Here is a 22047-nt window from a genome sequence, read left to right on the forward strand (position 1 = left end):
ACGGACATAAACTTGTGTTGCCATTCATTAGTAGTTGCTTATGCCCATTCAGAACCTGCGTAACGCCGAATTGCTAATCTCTTTCTTTTCAACTTTTGATCACCACTCAGTTCTCCTTCACTCAATTCTTCTTTACTCGTAGTAAACCCAGTTCCTTTTTCTTCCCCATCTGCGATTCAGGCCAATTATATCCTTTTCTTGTTTCTTTATTTCATATTCTTCTCAAGATTGGACTCTTCTCCTTCTCTTTCTCTACGGTGTTTTCTCTTGATGGACCTGTAACGGGCTCAAGTGGAGTCAGATCACTTTGACCTTGATCCGTCTCAAGTCTTTCCCCTTCTTGGTCTGGTACTTGTTCTGTCTGTTTTTCAGCACTGTCTGCTTCTGGGAGAACCTCTGCTGAGCTAGGCTCTCCTGCTGTGTCCGTCGAGATTGGTTCTTCTGCACCTTCCTGTAATTCTTCACTCTCGTCTCTTGCTGGGGTATTAGAACCATCTTCCACAAGCTCAGGTTCAACTTCAGTCTCTATTGGTTCTCTTTCTGGTCCAGGTACGGCAACCTGTTTCGCTGTTGTTGATGCTTTCAACAACACTTCTTCATGATCCGGTGAAGGTGAACATATCACTCTCTTTGTATGGTTCACGTGTATCCAGTTCGGGAGTCCTGCACACTTCACAGCTGTCGTATTTGTTAACACCACCTGATAAGGACCCCTCTAGCGTGGCTCCAAACAAGTCGTGCAAACATGCTTTCTGAAAATGACCCAGTCACCGGCTCTCAAATTGTGCCCTGCATCATGGATGGGTGTTAGGGTGGTGGCCTGAACCTGCTGAGAGAAAGAGCGAACCACATCAGCCAGACCCTTGCAGTAGTCCAACACCATCTCATATGTAATGTTTACAAGTGCATTGGTTAGAACTGCTGGTACTCTCATTGCTCTGCCCATGAGGATCTCATGAGGCGACAGCCATGTCTTCCTGTTAGGTGTGTTTCTCATTGACATCAACACCCAAGGCAATGCATCTGGCCATTTCAGATTCGTAGCTGCACACATCTTTGCAATTCTTGATTTCAAGGTACCATTCATCTGTTCCACCAGTCCTGATGCTTCAGGGTGGTAACTACAATGCAACTTTTGCTCAATGTGTAGTGCTGCACATAAGAGTTTAATCACCTCGTTATTGAAGTGAGTTCCCCTATCTGATTCCAAAGAGATTGGAATCCCGAAACATGGTATCAACTCCCTGAGAAACAGCTTTGCTACTGTGAGACTGTCATTCCTTCTTGTAGGGTATTCTTCAATCCAGTGACTAAAGACACGTACTATCACTAACACATACTTCAAACCTTCACACACAGGCATCTCAATGAAATCCAGTTGCATTCTGCTGAATGGACCTCCTGCTCTTCCAATGTGGCTCAAATTCACCACTGTCCTTTTTCCCACATTTAGCTGCTGACAAATTATAAAGCGATGACAAACCGCCTCTGCTGCCTGCCTAAATTTAGGATTAAACTAGTCGATCTTGAACTATCTAACCATGGCATCCCTCCCAATGTGTGCCTGGCCATGATAATACCTGGCCATTTGCAACAATAAACTATTGGGCAAGACCATCTGACCCTCCTCAGAAACCCAAATCCCATCAGGACGTTGGACACAATTCAATTTGGCCCAAAGATGTTTCTCTTCCTTGTCAACATTACTTTGCAATGTTTTCAACTCTTCCAGAGTATCAATCACTTTCAATGCTAAACGTGTACATGTGTTATCATCTTCTGACATTAATTCCCACTTGTCTGTGAACGATATACAGTTCAATGCACAAAACCTTGCGACTTGATCCGCATATGCATTTCCCAATGAGATATAATCCTGTGCCTTTTGATGTGCACTGCATTTACCAACGGCAATTTCTTCGGGTAACTGTATCCCATACAACAACTCTTTTATCTTGTCGACATTTCTTACTGGTGTACCAGTAGAGGTCAGGAAATCTCTTTGCGACCACAATTGACCAAAATCATGAGCAATTCCAAATCCATTTCGGATGTCAGTATAGATTGTGGCTCTCAATCTAATAGAAACATGGCATGCTCTAGTAAGAGGTACCAATTCTGCTACTTGTGCAGAATATACACCTCGAAACCAGGAAGCTTCTAATGTACCTGTGATTGTGCATACAGCATATCCTGCTCTCAATGTCCCTGTACCATCTCTGAGACATGAACCATCAACAAAGACACTTTGATCATTTTCTTCCAATCGTGTATCTCTGATATCAGGCCTTGGTTTTGTACACAGTTCAGTTACCTCAAGACAATAATGCTCAATATCTTCTTCCTTTTCAATTTCAACAGTGTTGCTTGGAAGTAATGTTGCCGGGTTCGACACTGTACATCTTTACAATGTAACATTTGGAGCACCTAATATGCTTGTTTCATACCTTGTCAATCTTGCACCAGTCAAATACTGTGTTTTTGTCATTGTCAGTAAAATCTCAACAGAGTGAGGAACCATTACCTTCAATGGGTATCCAATCACTACTCCCTAACATTGTGAAAGGCATTGACCAACTGCGGCAACTCCACGCAGACAACCTGGTAAAGCTGCTGTGACTGGATCCAAGGTAGCTGAAAAATAGGCTACTGGGCGATAAGCACCTCCATGGACCTGTGTCAAGACAGACGAAGAACAAGCATCACATTCATGACAAAACAATGTGAATGGTTTCGAGTAATCAGGCATTCCCAACTCTGGAGCTCTGCACAAACTCTCTCTCACCTCAGTGAAGGCTTTCATCTGATCCTACTCTAACGTTATGGGGTCAGTAACCTCCCTAAGTGTCAATTGCTGCAATGGTTTGCCAACCTCAGCAAAATTTGGAATCCACTGACAACAATAACCTACCATTCTCAGACACATTCTGACATCTCTCTGTGAAGTCGGAGGACTTTTCTGCAGTGTCATGGTAATCCTCTCTATGGGGATTCTCCTCGACCCTTTCTCAATCTGGTGTCCCAAGTATTTCACTGACTTCTGACAGTACTGCAATTTCAAATGTGACCCTTTATGTCAAAATTTTCCCAAATGATTCAACAGGGCGATCAAGTCATACTTACACTTGTCCCTTGTTCTGGTTGCAATTAGCAAATCATCAATGTATTGCACTAGATTCGATTGATACGGTAGTTCCAATGACTCCAAGTTCTTCTTCAGAATCTGATTGAAAAGAGATGGTGACTCCGTATACCCTTGTGGAAGTCTGCACCAGCAGTAGACTCTGTCTAGGAATTTAAACTAAAAACAAAATGACTATCCTCATGAAGAGGAACAGAAAAGAAAGCTTGTGACAAATCAACCACTGTAAACCACTCAGCATTGCAAGGAATCTGAAACAGTATCTTCTCTAGTCAGTGCTTCTATTGTTCAAGTCCTGGGAAAGTACATCGAGTCTGCCTTACACCAAAATGTAACATTTTAGTTTCATCCTCTCATGTCCATTGGTACATTGCAGAAAACTCTAGCGAAGCAGCATTTGTTAAGTAGCAAACAGTTCACGGTCAGTTCAATGCACCAGCAACTTCTACTTTGTGCATTTATTAATTTGGCTCCTGCAAAAGGCCTGGAAACACTAGGCCACAACTTCGGCTAAGTTAACTCTACAATATAATGCAAAACATAGGTTATGCATCTCAATATGGCACATTACTACATTATTATTAAATTTTTTCAGTATTTCACATATTTTTTATCATTTTAGTACAACTTTCATATTTACAATTATCTAGAGAGAGTAAACATGCATTTGTACAAAAAAAACAATCTCTTGACTCTGCACCTACTATCAGGCACCCTGATCATGACCAAGGTAAACACTTCATTTCAGGAGTAGTGAACATGATTTGCAAATTGTTACTCAGCACTTCCAATGTGCCTATCACCAGGAGTAGGAAGGACGGGTATAGATGAACAATGTCAAGCTTAAGGATAAGATGGCAAATGTCTGCTCTGAGACCCAACTGATGAGGCCCAATGCCCTGCAACAAGCTCAGTGGTCCAATAGGGACATGCAACCCAAAGAACCAGAATGAGCCCCTATGACATTATTTTGAGACACCCTATGATGTTATCTTCTAACCTATCCATCTCAGCTGCCAGGTTAGACCGTAATGAAATGATGATATCTTACCTGACTGTCCATCAGACGTCATCCTTCAGCCCAGTGCCTGAGTGTTTATTCAGGTCCATCAATGGAAGTCCGCCCTGCAGCCTGTTTGGTGAGGCCCACCGTATCTTGTGCTCCTCATCACCAACACAGCCACAAGGCATTGTGGACTGCCAACATGGGTTCATTCCTCCCCGTGCAAGTGTCCTACACCTTCTGAGGATTCTTGCCTAGAGTGCTTATCTCTAATCTTGCACTGAGTCCTAGGCAGGGCCCACTGCCGGATCTGCTGATGTGACTACCTCACCACCTGTAAGGTGGCCACATGTCCAACGTCCACCAACCCCATCTGCTACTGCACAGCTGCACAATGACCAGTACTATTTGTGTGATGATACCCATCTTTCTTTTACCAAATGTTGGCAGTTTTGTGAACATGAAGAAACTACTAGCTGGAGCATTTTTGTGAGCCAAGTTGAATGTGATACACTTTTATAGACCATACTACTCAAAACCACCCCCTATAAACATTGTTTTCTGACCTGAATTATGTTTCACAAACACCAATTTAGAAAGGTGTTTGCACATTCCATCTGTTGTCAAAAGGCCTATGCCAAACGTCCTCAAAGCGTAGCCGGTATCTTTAATGGCGGTTATGAGGCCCTTGACATCCAACACTCTGCCATTAATGTCAGCAAAGTACTCGAAATAAACAGATTCTTTGTCATCTTCTTTCCCAACTATGGTGTAGGGCAGGCAAGCAGAGGAAAAGACACAATTTTCAGATATTGGAAGAACTGTCATTTCTTTGAATTCTTAACTGATTTGGTTGTGTTAGAAAGTGGGTTTCAGGTTGCATCATGTACCTTGTCCAAGCAGAAATCGCAATCTTAGTCGGGGTAAGTCACAATAAGCACCCTAGGTTAATCTGTGCTCACCCTCTGGTAGCTTGGCACAGAGCAGTCAGGCTTAACTTAAGAGACAATTTGTTAAGTATTCATGCAACAATTTCAAACAGTAAATCTGTGAAAACACCACACATAAAGATACCAAACCTGGTTCAAAAAGCTTAATGTAATAAATAAAACATGACCAAAACAACACACATCCCATAAGTAGAACTCAAAATATTAGCTTTTAAAGAACAAACTGTGAAATAGTGCTTAGGAACAAGAAGCACCAATCAGGGATATCCAGTCGCACCGGATTGGGACAAATTCAAACATTCAGGCTGACCTCGATGGAGCACGGGCCAGTTACATTCCCATTGGGTCTGCTGACCAAAGGTATCTTAATCCTGGATGCATTGACATTGATGATGCGGTGAGTAGGCTGAAGCAATGTATCAGTGTTGATCTCTGGAGTGGAGGTGGTGCATCAATCCTTTTCACGCAGTAGCAAAGATGGGTAGATTTTCTGTACATAGCAACAACAATGCACCGAGTCTGAGATGTGGCAGTTCCAAAGGTGATGTGCCAAGGTTGATCCACACTTGAGAGGTGATGCGTCAACGCAGATCCACACAATAGGGGCAATACGCAGGTTCAGAAAAGCCCAGCTGCAATAATCCATTGATTTGACTGGAGCAGCACTTTATACTTATTTCCAATGGTCCAGGGCTGGATTGGCACCACTTGGCAAGGCAAGACTCACAATTGGCTGAATCCAGGTGCTGTAACAGGTGATTTGAAAGTATTTTGTGTCCCTGAGACTTCAGAAAACTGGAGGCAAGTCAGCAAGCCCTTGGAGTCACTTTGGTTCTGGGTTGGAGAGATGCACACCTCTGTGAGCTGTGCCTCACTTCCAGGCAAGGAGGGCAGCAAGCAGAAGGAAAGCACAGCAGAACAGAACTCCAACAGAGTAGCAGTCCAGCAGAGTGGCAGACCTTTCAGCACAACAGTCCTTCTTCCTGACAAAGTATCCACAGGTCCAGAAGTGTACTGAGGTGGTAGTTTCTGAGGTTCAGTACTTCTACCCAGTTGTTTCTTTGAAGAGGGAAGACTTCAAAGAGAGGCATTTGAAGTGCACAGACTCCCTGTCCTTGCTGCCTTGGCTCTAGACTCACTACATTGTCATGGTTAGACTCTTGCTCTTGCTGCTGTTGTCCAAGAGAAGCACCCCAACCATTGTTACCTTGGAATGAGGTCTCTAGATCAGACTCCGCGGGGACAAGAAGGCTTGGTCTGCTTCAAGGCGACGAGTAGCACAGATAGCATTGATGGCATCTGGTAGGAATTCCTCTGACAACCCTGTCTGCGTGAGATGTATTTATACAGATCTTGTAGGACCCCTGACGCAGGTATGTTCCCAAACAATAGATAAGAAGACATGCTTGGGACAGCAACTATATAAACAGTTCACTGAAAAGGTACATTATGTTACTGTCACACGTAAGTGGGAAAGTACATAATGTGAATACCTACGTATCTCCTTTGTCTTTGACGCTGATAGTGACGCCTTCACAGAGTGGCACTGATAACGTGAAATCAAAACATCTTCCTAACTAGAAACATAGCAGCCATTTTGGAAGGACTATTTTAATGAATGTGCTAAAACATAGCAGGCTAAGTAAATTAAATGTCACTAGGTGACGGATGCACAGGCCTAAAAGGCAGAAGGCTGAGATATCTCCTAATTCCCAATAAAACCAAACAGGATCCACTACACCCTACCCATTGCCAGAACAAGTATGACACCATAATGATGATGCCTGAGAAAGTGAATGAACCCAAGCTAAAATGCTGTGGACTAAAACAAGCTAAAAGCATATTAACCCCTTCGCTGCCAGGCCTTTTCCCCCACAGGTGCCAGGCCTTTTTTTGGCTATTTGGAGCAGTTTGCGCTTAGGCCCTCATAACTTTGATCCACATAAGCTACAGATGCCAAATTTGTGTCCTTTTTTTCCAACATCCTAAGGATTCTAGAAGTACCTAGAGTTTGTGGGTTCCCCTGGAGTAGACCAAGAAATTAACTAAAATATTGCGAAAATTCATTTTTTTGAAACAAAATGGGAAAAAAGGGCTACAGAAGAAGGCTTGTGGTTTTTTCCCTGAAAATGGCATCAACAAAGGGTTTCTAGTGTTAAAATCACCATCTGCCAGCTTTTAGGAAGGAATAGGCAGACATGATTCATAAAACCACATTTTTCAACACAATTTTGGCATTTTACTGGGACATACCACATTTTTACTATATTTTGTGCTTTTAGCCTCCTTCCAGTTAGTGAGAGAAATGGGTGTAAAACCAATGCTGGATCCCAGAAACCTAAACATTTCTGAAAAGTAGGCAAAATTCTAAATTCAGCAGGGGGTCATTTGTGTAGATCCTACAAGGTTTAGCTACAGAAAATAACAGCTGAAATAAAAAAAAATTGGAATTGAGGTAAAAAAACAGCAATTTTTTTCCACGTTTTACTATGTAACTTTTTCCTGCAATGCCAAATTCTTTAAAGAAATATACTGTTACATCTGCTGGACTCTTCTGGTTGTGAGGATAAATAGGGCTTGTAGGTTCATCAAGCACCCTAGGTAGCTACAGCCAATAAATGAGCTTCACCTTGCAATGAGTTTTCATTGTATACCGGGTATACAGCAATTAATTTGCAGAAAAATAAAGAGTGAAAAATAGGTATCAAGGAAACCTTTGTATTTCCAAAATGGGCACAAGATAAGGTGTTGAGAAGCAGTGGTTATTTACACATCTCTAAATTCTGGGGTCCCCATATTAGTATGTGAATTACAGTGCATTTCTCAAACAGATGCCTTTTTTACACACTGTCTTACATTTGGAAGGAAAAAATGTAGAGAAAGACAAAGGGAAATAACATTTGTTCTTCTATCCTGTGTTCCCCCAAATCTCCCAATAAAAATGGTACCTCACTTGTGTGGGTAGGCCTAGTGCCTGTGACAGGAAACGCAACATGGACACATCACATTTTTACATTGAAATCTGATGTGTTTTTTGCCTAGTTGTGGATTTTGGCCTATAGCTCAGCTGGCACCTAGGGAAACCAGTATGGGGTGACTTCTGGGGCGCTCACCAGGTTCTGTTACGCAGAATCCTTTGCAAACCTCAAAATGTGGCCAAAAAAGAAAGTTCTGGAATCTAAGTGGAGCCACACATTTCCTTCCACTCAGCATTCCCCCAAGTCTCCCGATAAAAATGGTACCTCACTTGTGTGGGTACGCCTAGTGCCCGCGGAAGGAAATGCCCCAAAACACTATGGCCCTCATTACAACCCTGGTGGTAAATGCCGCTTACTGCCGTGCTGACGGCCGCCAACATACCGTTACCGCGGCAGCAATCCGCCACGGGTATTATGATCAACACATAGAATCCCGCCACTACACAGACACCCACACAAGTCCGCCACACCAAAGGTCAGTGATAAACTGGCGATAGCAAATCCCACACCATTACGCCAACAGGAATACGCCCACAGAATCATGACCCACGAATCACAGCGGCGGTCTTTCAAACGCTGTAAACCATTGGTGGTACAAACCACCGCACTCAAAATACACACACACTTACAAAACTACACCACCTTGGACAATTCAAAATACACACACCTGGCACACATGCACACACCACACCCACACACTCAGACCACTATAAAACACACACCCACAATACCCACAACCCCTTACAGCTAAACAAAAGAGACCAAACACAGAGAGACAAGCAAGGAGCACCCACTCAATCAGAGGCACACACCACCATCGCCTATACACCATTCACACACATCACAGCATACACCACAACACATCACCCCACACATCCTCACAAATATCACTCATCCTCACACATATCACTCACACCACATCCATATCACCCCAAAGACACCCCAGGTTTTCAGAGGAGAAGCTAAGGGTGATGATGGAGGAAATCATCCGGGTAGAGCCACAGCTTTTCGGATCATAGGTGCAGCAGACGTCCATTGCAAGGAAGATGGAGCTATGGTGGTGGACAGGGTCAACGCTGTGGGACAGCACCCAAGAACAAGGGATGACATCAGGAAGAGGTGGAATGACCTACGAGGGAAGGTGCATTCCCTGTATTGAGACACCAGATTGCTGTACAGAGGACTGGCGCTGGACCTCCACCTCCTCCCCCACAACTAACAATATGGGAGGAGCAAGTCTTGGGGGTCATGCATCCTGAGGGCCTCGCAGGAGTAGCAGGAGGACTGGACTCTGGTAAGTCAAATCTATACTATGATATCCCCCACCCTACCTGCATGCCATCACAAACTCCTACCCCTACCCTCACCCTCATCACTCCACCAACTCACAAATACCCCACTATCACAACCCACCCATCCCAATACCAAGCCCTGCATGCAACACCTATGCATGGACACCCATCACAGACCTGTATGGACACCCATCACCACAGCATGCCCAGTAGAGAGACGCACCCAGCCCATAAAATCACCACCCACACAAGGCAAAGCTGAAAGGGAAATCACAATCAGAGATGGAAACACACCGATTCACAGTATGGCCCACGCAGATACATTAAAATTGCATATGCATCCCAACAGGACCCCTACTCAACGTCACAGGAGAAGAGGTGCCAGCTACATCCAGTCCCCCCCTGAAGAGGCCCACAGTGACGACAGCAGCTCTGCACGCCTGGATCACGATGACCAACCTGGCCCATCAGGGACGTCTGGACATTCGGTTCCCCTGCCACAGTCCCAAACCACCACAGAGCCTTCCTCCTCAGGAAACACCAGCACAGCACCAACCCAGCGGGCCCATGCCACTGTCCCCAGGACACGTCAATCAGCAGTGTGTCCACCACTACAGGGACCCCAGGCAACCCCACAAACCCAGGACAATCAGGTATCTGGGGTCAGTGGAAGAGGGCACACGGTTCAGGGGACAGAGGCACAGAACAACAGGGAAGCTGGGAGGACTGCTGTGCGACAGGGGGAGGACAGGCCCAGGGAACCCACTCTCCACAAGACACTCTCAAACATCCTGGGAACATACCACCATTCCCAGGAGACCATGGCCCAGATACTGGCCAAATTGCAGGAGATGCAAAAACAACAAGTAATGGACGGAATGCTGAATAATGTCAAACCTTCACCACCAGTACAGAGATCTGGGCCTAAATCCATAGTTTATTTTGCCACCCATGCCGTTCCAGTTTGGACCCAGCTATATGCAAATCAGTCTTGACCCTGTTCCCAACAGGAACAGTCCTGCCCGAACTGCCAAGCCAGGTCCTCCCTGGACTGGAAGCAAGCGTCCTAGGACCGGTTTCAGGGACATCACCATTCATCAGCCAGGCTAGCTTGATTCCAGTGGCATGGGGAGCACGGGACTCATGTCTGGGCATACCCTTCCCACTTGGGGCAACAAATGCAAAAACAACAAGTGATGGATGGAATGCTGAACAATGTCAAACATTCACCCCCAGTACAGAGATCTGGGCCTAAATCCATCTTTTTTGCCACCCATGCCATTCCAGTTTGGACCCAGCTAAATGCAAATCAGTCTTGACCCTGTTCCCAATGGGAACAGTCCAACCCGAACTGCCAAGCCAGGTCCTCCCTGGACTGGAAGCAAGCATCCTAGGACCAGTTTCAGGGTATCACCCTTCATCAGCCAGGCTAGCTTGATTCCAGTGGCATGGGGAGCACGGGACCTACGTCTGGGCATACCCTTCCCACTTGGGGCGACAAAAACAACAAGTAATGGACGGAATGCTGAACAATGTCAAACCTTCACCACCAGTACAGAGATCTGGGCCTAAATCCATCGGTTTTTTTTGCCACCCATGCTATTCCAGTTTGGACCCAGCTATATGCAAATCAGTCTTGACCCTATTCCCAATGGGAACAGTCCAGCCCGAACTGCCAAGCCAGGTCCTCCCTGGACTGGAAGCAAGCATCCTAGGACCGGTTTCAGGGTATCACCCTTCGTCAATGCAAAAACAAGTGATGGACGGAATGCTGAACAATGTCAAACATTCACCCCCAGTACAGAGATCTGGGCCAGCACCCCATCCCCTGCAGAAGGAGAACCACACCGGAAACAGTCCCTGCGATCCAGGCAGAAGACAGAGAACATTGCCAAGACCCCCGCCAGGTAATAGGACTCTCCTGATTGTCACCCTTCTGTCCCACTCTGTTACCCTGTCAACCTTGAACTGCCATTGCTCTCCTTCACATGCCCCTTGGACAATGCACCTGTGATACCAAGAGACTGGACTCTACCATGGACTTTCCTCCACCATCACCCCAGCCCCTTGCACATATCCCTATACCAATTAGCACCTAAATAAACAATCTGGAGTCAGTCTAGTGATTCACAAATATATTAGTACAACATTATCAAAGCATTGCAACGTATATGTACAGTGAAATATAGTACAGGATGACCTTTGGTGGGCGGCAGTACATATAGCAGGAGCCAGAAAGGGGCACAGTGATCTGAAAATAGAGATTCCAAAGGGAGCAGTCAGTGGCCATAGACATAGGGAAACAGGCTGCCATGTACAATGTCCAACAGAAAACTGAAATGTAAAGTGAACTTACAGTGTCTTACCTGTGTGTCACTGGAAGCACTGCTGTATTATGTTTGTTCTGTTGTCCACATCTCCTTCCTCGGCCTCCTCTTTGTCACTGTCCACAGGCTCCACCGCTGCCACAAGACCATCTCCAGGCACATCCTCCTGCATAAAAGGCACCTAGCGTCTCAAGGCCAGGTTGTGCAACATACAGCATGCCACGATGATCTGGCACACCTTCTTGGTTGAGTAGTACAGGGATCCACCTGTCAGATGGAGGCACCGGAACCTAGCCTTCAGGAGGCAGAAGGACCTTTCTATAATCCTCCTTGTACGCCCATGTGCCTCATTCTAACGTTCCTCTGCCCTTGCCCTGGCATTCCTCACTTGGGTCAGTAGCCATGTGAGGTTGAGGAAACCAGAGTCACCTGCAGATTTCGATGGACAACTGTTAGACACACACTAACCCTTAGGGGCAATCCCATACCCAGACATCAACATATACTCGGATGGGGACCTTTGGCTCACCTATTACCCACACCTGGTACCTCTGGAGTTGGCCCATCACATATGGGATGCTGCTATTCCTCAATATATAGGTGTTATGCACAGAGCCAGGATATTTGGCATTCACATGGGAGATGTACTGGTCCGCCAAACACACCATCTGGACATTCATCGAGTGATAGCTTTTTCTATTCCTGTAAACCTGTTCATTTCTCCGGGGGGGGGACGAATGCTACATGTGTACCATCAATGGCTCCAATGATGTTGGGGATATGTCCCAGGGCATAAAAGTCAGCTTTCACTGTGGCCAGATCCTCCACCTGGGGGAATACAATGTAGCTGCGCATGTGTTTCAGCAGGGCTGACAACACTCTGGTCCACACGTTGGAGAACACTGGCTGAGACATCCCTGATGCCATGGCCACTGTTGTTTGGAAAGAACCACTTGCCAGGAAATGGAGCACTGACAGGATCTGCATTAGAGGAGGGATTCCTGTGGGCTGGTGGATAGCTGACATCAGGTCTGGCTCCAATTGGGAACACAGTTCTAGGATTGTGCACAATCGAGTCTGTATGTGATGATAATGTGTCTGTCCTCCATTGTCGCAAGGTCCACCAGAGGTCAGTACACCAGAGGATGCCGCCATCTCATATGCTGCCTCAGCGGTTGAAGCCTATGGAACAGAACAGTGAGCAGAGGGTCATCATTCCACATCTTTTGCACTAATGTTGATTTTTTTACTTTACAGAAGCAGTATGTGAACTTGAGAGTCAGTTGATGTGCCAATGTCTGCTGTGACACAGTTAGGTGCCATGCCCTGTGCCCTCTGAAATGGCGGCTGCCTGACCTGTGAGGCGGGACAGGTGGAAATGAGATAATTGTGCTGGCGTTGTGCGTTGTCACTGTAGGCGGTCGGTGACCGCCACGCAACTTCGCTTTGGTTATTATTGGGTCCTATGGGTTCCAGGAGCCAATGGCGATGTACGCCGGCTGTGACGTTACGCACCGCTGTGGACGTGACTGACATTTTCTATCTATTCACTCACTTGCTACCTGACCTTCAACAGGAGAGGACCTACACTGCAAGTGCTGCTGTGACCTGTGTCTGGAAGCGATAATGGCTCATGTGCCTGGGGAAAGGGCCCCTGCCTTCAATGCAGAGGAGTTGGAGAAACTGGTGGATGTGGTCCTACCCCAGTACACGTTACTCTACGGTCCTCCAGTCAAACAGGTGAGTACACTGTGAGCATGATGCGTGGGCCATGAATGTATGGACTGCTGAGTATGTAGGCCACATGTAGGGGGGGAGAAGAGGTGACCTGGGCAGAGTGTTGCAGGTATGGTGGGCAATGTATGTGCCTAAGGGGATGGGAGGGATATGGTGGGCGATGAGTATGACAGTCCGGACGATATGACTAACCCTTTTTCCTGCTATCTTTTCCCTGCAGGTCAGCGCCCACCAGAAGAAGGGTATTTGGCGTGCCACCACCAAGGAGGTGTGGACCCTGGTGGTCTTTCACAGACGGAGCACCCACTGCCACAAGAGATGAGAGGACTTGCGCCGCTGGTCAATGAAGACGGCGGAGGCCCAGTTGGGGCTGGCCTCCCAACGTGGAAGGGGTGCCCGTCCCACCATGACCCCCCTGATGTTCTGCATCCTGGCGGTAGCCTGTCCGGAATTGGATGGGCGCTTGAGGGCATCACAGCAGCCACAAGGGGGTGAGTACAGATTCAGTCATTACTTTGCGCACGTTTAGATGTTACCTGGGTGGGGAATGTGGGCTGTGGGTGCCCCTAGGCCAGGGCAAACATTTCAGTGTAGGTCCCTTGTTGTGCAGGCTCTGTAGCACTCCTACCCCAATAGTGTAAGTGGCCATCTACTACTGGGCAGGGTCCTGTGGGTTTCTAGTGTGCAGATTCTGGCGTTAGGCATTGTACCCCATGGGTTGGTGACTAGCTGTGTAACTGGTAGTGCATGGCCACAACAACTGTCAGCAGTAGACTCCCCAGTGGGCAGCCGTCCGAAGCTGCAGGAGACGGGCTGGTGCCTCCCTTCACCACTACCAGCACCTGCACGACGAACAGCACTGCCAGCATTCCCGCTGCAGGCACCGCCACCTGCCCTGCCGCTGCCATAACAAATGTCAGCAGCAGCATCCCCAGTGGGCAGCCATCCGAGGCTGCAGGAGACGGCCTGGAGTCTCCCACCACCACTGAAAGCACCCCCACCAGCACTACCACCAGTATGCAGCCTTAGTCACCGCAGGATGGAGTTGGGCCCTGCCTCAATGGAGTATCATGCTACCTGTTCCCTGATAATCTCGTGCCTCAGACACCCAAGTGAGGGAATGTGACCAAGTGCAGCATCACTGGGCACCAAGACCCCGCCAGAACCAGTGGAGAAATGCATCCACTCCCTCTATCCTTGGCAGGATGAAGCAGACTGGGCACCAAGCCCCCTCCAGAACCAGTGGAGAAATGCATCCAGTCCCTCTATCCTTGGCAGGATGAAGCAGACTGGGCACCAAGCCCCCTCCAGAACCAGTGGAGATGCCACCACCTTGAGAGACTGTGGCTTTGCACTCCCCAGGACCAAGCAGTGGGCAACCCAACAACTTGAGAGACTGTGGCTTTGCACTCCCAGGACCAAGCAGTGGGCAACCCACCCACTTGAGAGACTGTGGCATTGCACTCCCCAGGATCACGCAGTGGGCAACTCACCCTCTTGAGAGACTTAAGAGACTGTGGCTTTGCACTCCCCAGGACCAAGCAGTGGGCAATCCACCCACTTGAGAGACTTGAGAGACTGTGGCTTTGCACTCCCCAGGACATCGCTGTGGGTATGGAGCCCCCTCCAGGAGCAGTGGGATAGTACCATCTTCCGGCTGAGGTGCCCTCCCCTTCCCTGTCCCCCTGAGGTGCCCGTGTGTTTTCTACCTGATGCCCCTGCAGTGTTCTCTCGGTATTGAGGCAGGAGTCAAGTGTGGGCTTTGCCCATGATTTTTGGCCCAGTGGGCCACGGACATTTACAAAGGACAGTGTACGGCCTTCTGTACATATTGTAAATAATTGTATGTACTGTTTTTGGATTAGTTAAGTATATCTGCCTCTTTCCAATATATAACAGATTTGACTCAATTCCTTTTGTCCTTGCGTTCTTCCAGGGGGGTACGGGCTGTAAATGTAATGTTGATGCATGTTTTTGTGTGTATGGTGTTGTCGGTGAGGGCGGGGGTGGTGGTGTTGTGTTGTGTTTTGCGTATGTGTGTCACTCTCTTTTTCCTCCCCCCTCCCCTGTGTGCTAGGTGCAGTACTCACCGTGGTCGTCGCCGCCGCCTCCTGTGAAATTCCTCGTGTATGAGGAGGTAGACCAGCATGGGTAGGACGTGCAGCTCTGGCTCCATGGCGTCCTGGTTCTTTGTTGATTGTCGGAAGGTGAGTGGTTTCCATTCCAAGTCCTGTTTCAGCCGTGCTTTTGATGGCGTTGGTACCGCCCCGGAAAAGCTGGAAGATTGGCGGGTTTGATGGGGTGTACATTGTCTTCCGCCTGTCTCTTGGCGGTGACCGCTGCGGTGTTTGTTGCTACCACCGTGGCGGTCTTTGTGTTATAGTGGCTGTCTGTGTTGGCGGTCTCCACCGTGGTCATGATTCCATTTTTGTTACCGCCGGCCTGCTGGCGGTATTAGTGCCGCTTTAACACCGACCGCCAGGGTTGTAATGAGAGTCTATGTGGACACATCAAAATTATCAAATACTTAACTATCTGTTTTTGCAGGGGGGCACCTGCATTTTTGGTCCTGGGCTCAGCAGCCATATAGGGAAATCTAACAAACTCAAACATTCCTGACAACTAGACACCCGCGGGAGTCCAGGGTGGTGGGCCAAGTGCCTGTGACAGGGAAGAGCCAAAAACATGCCGAAATTGGGGTGAGAGTATAACCATGCCCATACTGGTTGGGAGCCAACACCCCACTATTTGTTTTTTTAATTCCCTGATATTTAGAAGGCTTTCTGGATCAGGGTAATTGCCCCATCTACCCACCGGTGGGCAGAACAACTTTGGCCCAATTTATCTGGGGTGGGGGTATGGCCATACCCCCACCCTCTTTTTTTAGAAAAAAAAGAATCTTCCCTGGTCTCTGGTGGGCATTTAAAAAATAGGCTGATCAGCCCCCAAGGGGGCAGATATGGTCAACAGTAATGTGATCCCATGGGGAGCGACCCTGTAGGCACATTACTGCCCCCCAAACAAAACAAACACATACTCACAAACCAATCCCTGGTGCCTAAGTGGTTTCTGCCCCCCCGGGGCAAATCGGCCTAATAGAAATAGGCGGATCTGCCCCAAGGGTGGCAGAAATGGGCTAAAATAAAATTGCCCCCCCCCAGGGGAGCGACTCTTGCTTAAGGGGTCGTTCCCCTTGCGTGAAATTGGCGCACGAAAAAAAATCCCTGCTGCCTAGTGGTTTCTGCCCCCCCGGGGCAAATCGGCCTAATAAAAATAGGCCGATCTGTCCCCAAGTGGGGTAGATTTGGCCTAAAATAAATTTTTCCACCAGGGTAGCGACCCTTGCCTAAGGGGTCGCTTCCCTCGGCTAAAAAAATAAAATAATAAAAAAAAGATATCTCTGGTGCCTAGAGGTTATGGGGGCAGAAATTACCTAAAACAAATTTGCCCCTCCTGGGGAGCTCCCCTTGCCTAAGGGGTCGCTCCCCTGGCATTAAATTGACAAAACAAATCCCTGGTGTCTAGTGGTTTCTGCCTCCTTTGGGGGCTGATTGGCCTAATAAAAATAGGACAATCTGACCCCAAGAGGAGCAGAAATGGCTTTAAAAGATTCCCACCCCCCCGGGTTGCGACCCTTGCCTAAGGGGTCACTCCCAGCGTCTAAAAAAATGTAAACAAAAACAAAGTGATACTTGGTGCCTAGAGGTTTCTGCCCTCCCCCTGGGGGCAGATCGGCCTAATTACAATAGGCAGATCTGCCCCCAAGGGGGGTAGAAATGGCCTAAAACAATTTCCCCCACCTTGGAGAGTCACCCTTGCCTAAGGGGTCGCTCCCCTCATGTGAAACTGACATAAAAAAAAATCCCTGGTGTCTAGTGGTTTCGGCCCCCGTTGGGGCAGATTGGCCCCAACCGGGGGGGGGGGCACAAATGGCCTTGAATTAATTTGCCCCCCTGGGGAGCAACCCTTGCCTAAGGGGTCGCTCCCCTCATGACAATAACATAAAAATATAAAATCCCTGGTGTCTAGTTGGCATTTCTGCTGCCCAATCGCATCGCGTTGCATGCTGAGAGAGACATCAAAGGAAAGGAAAGGCCTTTCCTTTCATGCCTCTCTCGCCCCCTCCACGTGATCTCTTCCGATCTGTGCTGAAACCTGAGCTTCCAGTGCCGTGGGGGCAGCCTCTAATGAGGTCCTCAGACGCCACGGGGGAGTCAGCGGGGCGGGGGTGAAAGGGAAAGCAAATCCCCCTCCAGCCCTGCCATGGGGGCATGGAGGCGAGGCTCATGGGGCGAGCACTTATGATCTTGCTATCTGGCGATCATACATCTCTCTAGCCAATGTCAAAGCAACTTCTTTCTGGAACAGTAGCGCCTTTAGTCTGCTTAGCTTGTCATAATTTACATTAGTAGTATCAATGTGAGGCCACATTTCTGATACTCTTATCTCTTGTATGGGGGGTGAATAAAATATGTCCATAACACTTTACAATCTCAGAGACTGAAATTGCGTAGGCAATTCCTGGTCTCATACCACAACAGCTTTGTTCGTTCAGGACCACATAACTTCCATTTGAAAGTATATGAAATGCCAGACGAATCAAAGGGACAGGAGTACCCTTCAGAAAACAGTCCAAGTTCACAACTCCCGCATTGCAAAGGCCATGAAGGGACACCTGTTTGCAAATCATTGAATGACTAACAGTAATCTCACATTCGCTTCCGCTGAGAAAAATCTCTGTTCCGACATTCAGATATTTATATTCAAAGGGCAACTCCCACTCTTCTTTAATATAGCTATTGCCTAGCTACTCATATCTGCCCATGGCAAGATGTTTCAAGCATTTTGAAAAACGAAATATGGAAATGGGCTGATTTATAATGACATGCACAAGTCATACTATCGATGGACTTTCTGCAACTGTGAAAGGCAACTTTTCTAACTTTTCTATATGAAGCATGGTAAAATGTGCTTCCTTTTTAGCCATTGCCTGTTGTTCCCTGGATACATTAAAAGCAGCAAACAGGTCACTACTGTTAGTGTATTTCCATGGAACGAGACCATTATTCAGAATCTGTGGTGTCCTACCCAACTGCATTATGGAGCACAGTTTACTTTTTCCATTGTGTAAAAAGGACATGTCATTCTGAATGATGTCAATCACCGATGACAGTATGTTATTAAGGGAGTATATCCTGTCCTTGAACTGCTGCTTAGGTGTTAGTCTGCAACCATTGTTGGTACATGTTAGACTTTTGATCCTTGGCGTGGTCTCCCTTAACTTTTTGCCTCTGTTTCCCAGGTTGTTGATGCGAGCTGGACTCTGTTGTTGCTGTTTTTGTTACTCTGGTCAATTTCCCACTGCTAATCAGTGCTAAAGTGCAAGTGCCCATATACAAAATGTGTATGTAATTGGTTATCTATGATTGGCATATTTCGTTTACTAGCAAGTCCCTAGTAAAGTGCACTAGAGGTGCCCAGGGCCTGTAAATCAAATGCTACTATTGGGCCTGCAGCACTGGTTGTGCCACCCACCTAAGTAGCTCTGTAATCATGTCTCAGACCTGCCACTGCAGTGTCCGTGTGTGCAGTTTTTAACTGTAAATTCGACTTGGCAAGTGTACCCACTTGCCATGCCTAAACCTTCCCTTTTCTTACATGTAAGGCAGCCCTAAGGTAGGTCCAGGTAGCCGCAAGGGCAGAGTGCAGTGTATGGTTAAGGTAGGACATATATGTGTTTTATTTGTCCTGACAGTGAGATACTGCAATTCATTTTTCACTGTTGCAAGGCCTGTCCCTCTCATAGGTTAACATGGGGGCTGCCTTCAAATATGATTAAAGTGTAGATTCCCTTTGGGAGGGGATAGACAAGGGTGAGTTCGGGGACTCTGAGCTCACAATTTAAAAATACATCTTTTAGTAAAGTTGATTTTAAGATAGTGTGTTTGAAAATGCCACTTTTAGAAAGTGAGCATTTTCTTGCTTAAACCATTTCTGTGACTCTGCCTGTTGTGGATTCGATGTCTGGGTCAGTTTGACTGTTGGGCTGTTTGCACCTCACACTAGACTGTGACACAAAGGGAACTGGGGTGAAGCCTGCATTTCCTGATGAGCCATCTGTGCTAGGAGGGAGGGGAGGAGTAGTCACTCACACCTGAAAGGGCTGTGTCTGCCCTCACACAATGCAGTTTCCAACCCCCTAGTGTGTGTCTGTGGCCTGGCCTGGGCAAGGCAGGATTTCACAATCAAGAGAGACTTTCCTTTGAAGTAGGCCTACTTCAAAGGGAAAAATTGGTATAAGAAGGGCACCCAAAACCAACGACTTGAGAACACTTCTGGAAAACAAAAGGAACCTCTGCTTGGAGAAGAGCTGAAGAGGTGAGGAAGAAGAGCTGCCCTGCCTGTTACTGTGCTTTGTGGAGCCCGCCTGCAGTTGCTGCTTCTGCCTGTGCTTGAGGACAAAGACTGGACTTTGTGTTGCCTTCCTTCTTGTGAAGAACTTTCCAAGGGCTTGATTTAGAGCGTGCCTCCTGTTGATTGAAGTCTCAGGGACAGGAAAGACTTCTCTCTGCCAGCACCTGGAGTCTCTGAAGAGACTCCTACTCTGCCAAGTGGGGCCCATCCAGTTCCTGGGACCCTGAAAGGAGAAGCTGGCAGCCCAAGAGTGAGAGATCCACGCACCCACAGCTGTGCGGGAAAAAGATTGACACAACTCTGATCTGCGGCTGAAAAATCGACGCACCGCTGGCTTCGCGGCTGAAAATTGACGCTCGCCTGCAACGCGATGGAATATCAACACCCGGGGCTGGAGAAATGGCGCACAGCATCGCTGACGGAGGCTGGTGAGATCGCAGGTTTTCGGATCATCGTGCGGCTGGATTTACGACGCAAACACAGCTGGGCGTGCAAAAACAATACAAGGCTTGCCCGGACCTAAGAGTGCTGACCAGATTGACGCATTGCTCTCCTGCGGAGAGAAGAAATGACGCACGCCGACCCGACTAAAGGAGAAACGACGTAAGGTCTCGCTTGTGAGTGAAATCGATGCATCGCAAGCCCTTTTTGATGCGCACTTGCCCATGCAGAGTTATTTTTGATAAGCCCAAGGTACATTTTCACACTAACATCGTTAGTGTGTGTTAAAAATTACATGAAGACTCTTTTTGTTTTTTTTATTGATAACTCTTGTGTATTGTGGATGTTTGTCATTTTGGTCTTGTTTTGTTTAGATAAATATTTCCTATGTTTCTATACCTGCATTGTGTCATTTTGGAGTGTTTTCATTTAGTTACTGTGTGTGTTGTTAAAAATACTTTACACCTAGCACTCTGAAGTTAAGCCTACTGCTCGTGCCAAGCTACAAAGGGGGTAAGCAGGGGTTAGCTGAGGGTGATTCTCTTTTACCCAGACTAGAGTGAGGATCCTTGCTTGGACAGGAGGTAACTTGACTGCCAACCAAATATCCCATTTCTAACAGTACAGTTTACCCACAGTGTATGTAGTAACTATCATCAAGTGTTGACTCGAGAGAAAGCGAGGGTCCGGCCGGCTAATTCACAAAATGCACTTGTCACCCATTTGTGTCTACTGGCCACAATACCCACCCACCAGAACTGGAAAGTGAAGAATTATAGGTACCAGCCTGAACCTTTGCATCTAATTCTTCCTCCGTGAGGTTGAGGAAGGACCGCCAATTGGAGAATTTCTCCGGTGTTGGGATACTGGGTGCAACCATTTCCTTCATTTTTGCTAACCCTAGACAGGATGTCGGTTGGATTGTGTCATTCAAAATGATCTTTTGAACAGGAATAAGGCATGCTCTAAATAAAGCTTCCCTACCCTGAATTTTTCCAATCTTGTGTGCCCCATACACTTTTTACATCAATAGGGTTCTTCCAGTATTCGTATCCTTTTACTGAAAGTTGGGAAAGAAAGGAATCTGAATAAATCAATTTTGTGTTTGTTTGCAACATTTTCCTAGTTTTACAAGTTGGTACCTTGAAATAGTATGATTCTGCATTCTTAATGTCATGCCGCCGAAAAATATGTGAATTTATCTGAATAATGCTTCGAGCTCCCCACGGGTGGAGTTAAACAGTGTTCCCACTGTGTGTAATTGAATACTTATCTGTTTCTAGTTGCTCGGTGCAGATAGTAGTGTCCCCAGTTATTACAACAGAACATTTCCCTATAATTTTTTGTGTTAATGTTCACATCATCACTTTCACATACAGTGTAATCCTGCAATTCAGCTAGCATGGAATCAACTGTTTGAACATCCCAGTCATCAGAAACAACACCAGGTGTAATTACATCAGTCATTGAAATTTTGAAAACATATGGAATCTGAATGACCTTAGTAGCCCATATATATCAAATGGAACTTTATCCCAAGCAATCCCATCAGCAATTAGTACTGCTGAAATATTCATAAGGGACAAGTATCTTCGGACCTTATGTGAGGAAAGATATGAAGTGAGAACCTTATCCACTGGCTTGACAGAAGAGCGTTCAGGAAGATAATGACCATTTATGAGGAGAAAGAAAACAGTCACAAAACCAATCCATGATAGAAAGGCAAGCAGTGTCAGAAATATCCACAGATAATTTGATAGATA

The sequence above is a fragment of the Pleurodeles waltl genome, chromosome 9, assembly GCF_031143425.1.
Source record: "Pleurodeles waltl isolate 20211129_DDA chromosome 9, aPleWal1.hap1.20221129, whole genome shotgun sequence".
Classification (NCBI taxonomy): Eukaryota; Metazoa; Chordata; class Amphibia; order Caudata; family Salamandridae; genus Pleurodeles; species Pleurodeles waltl.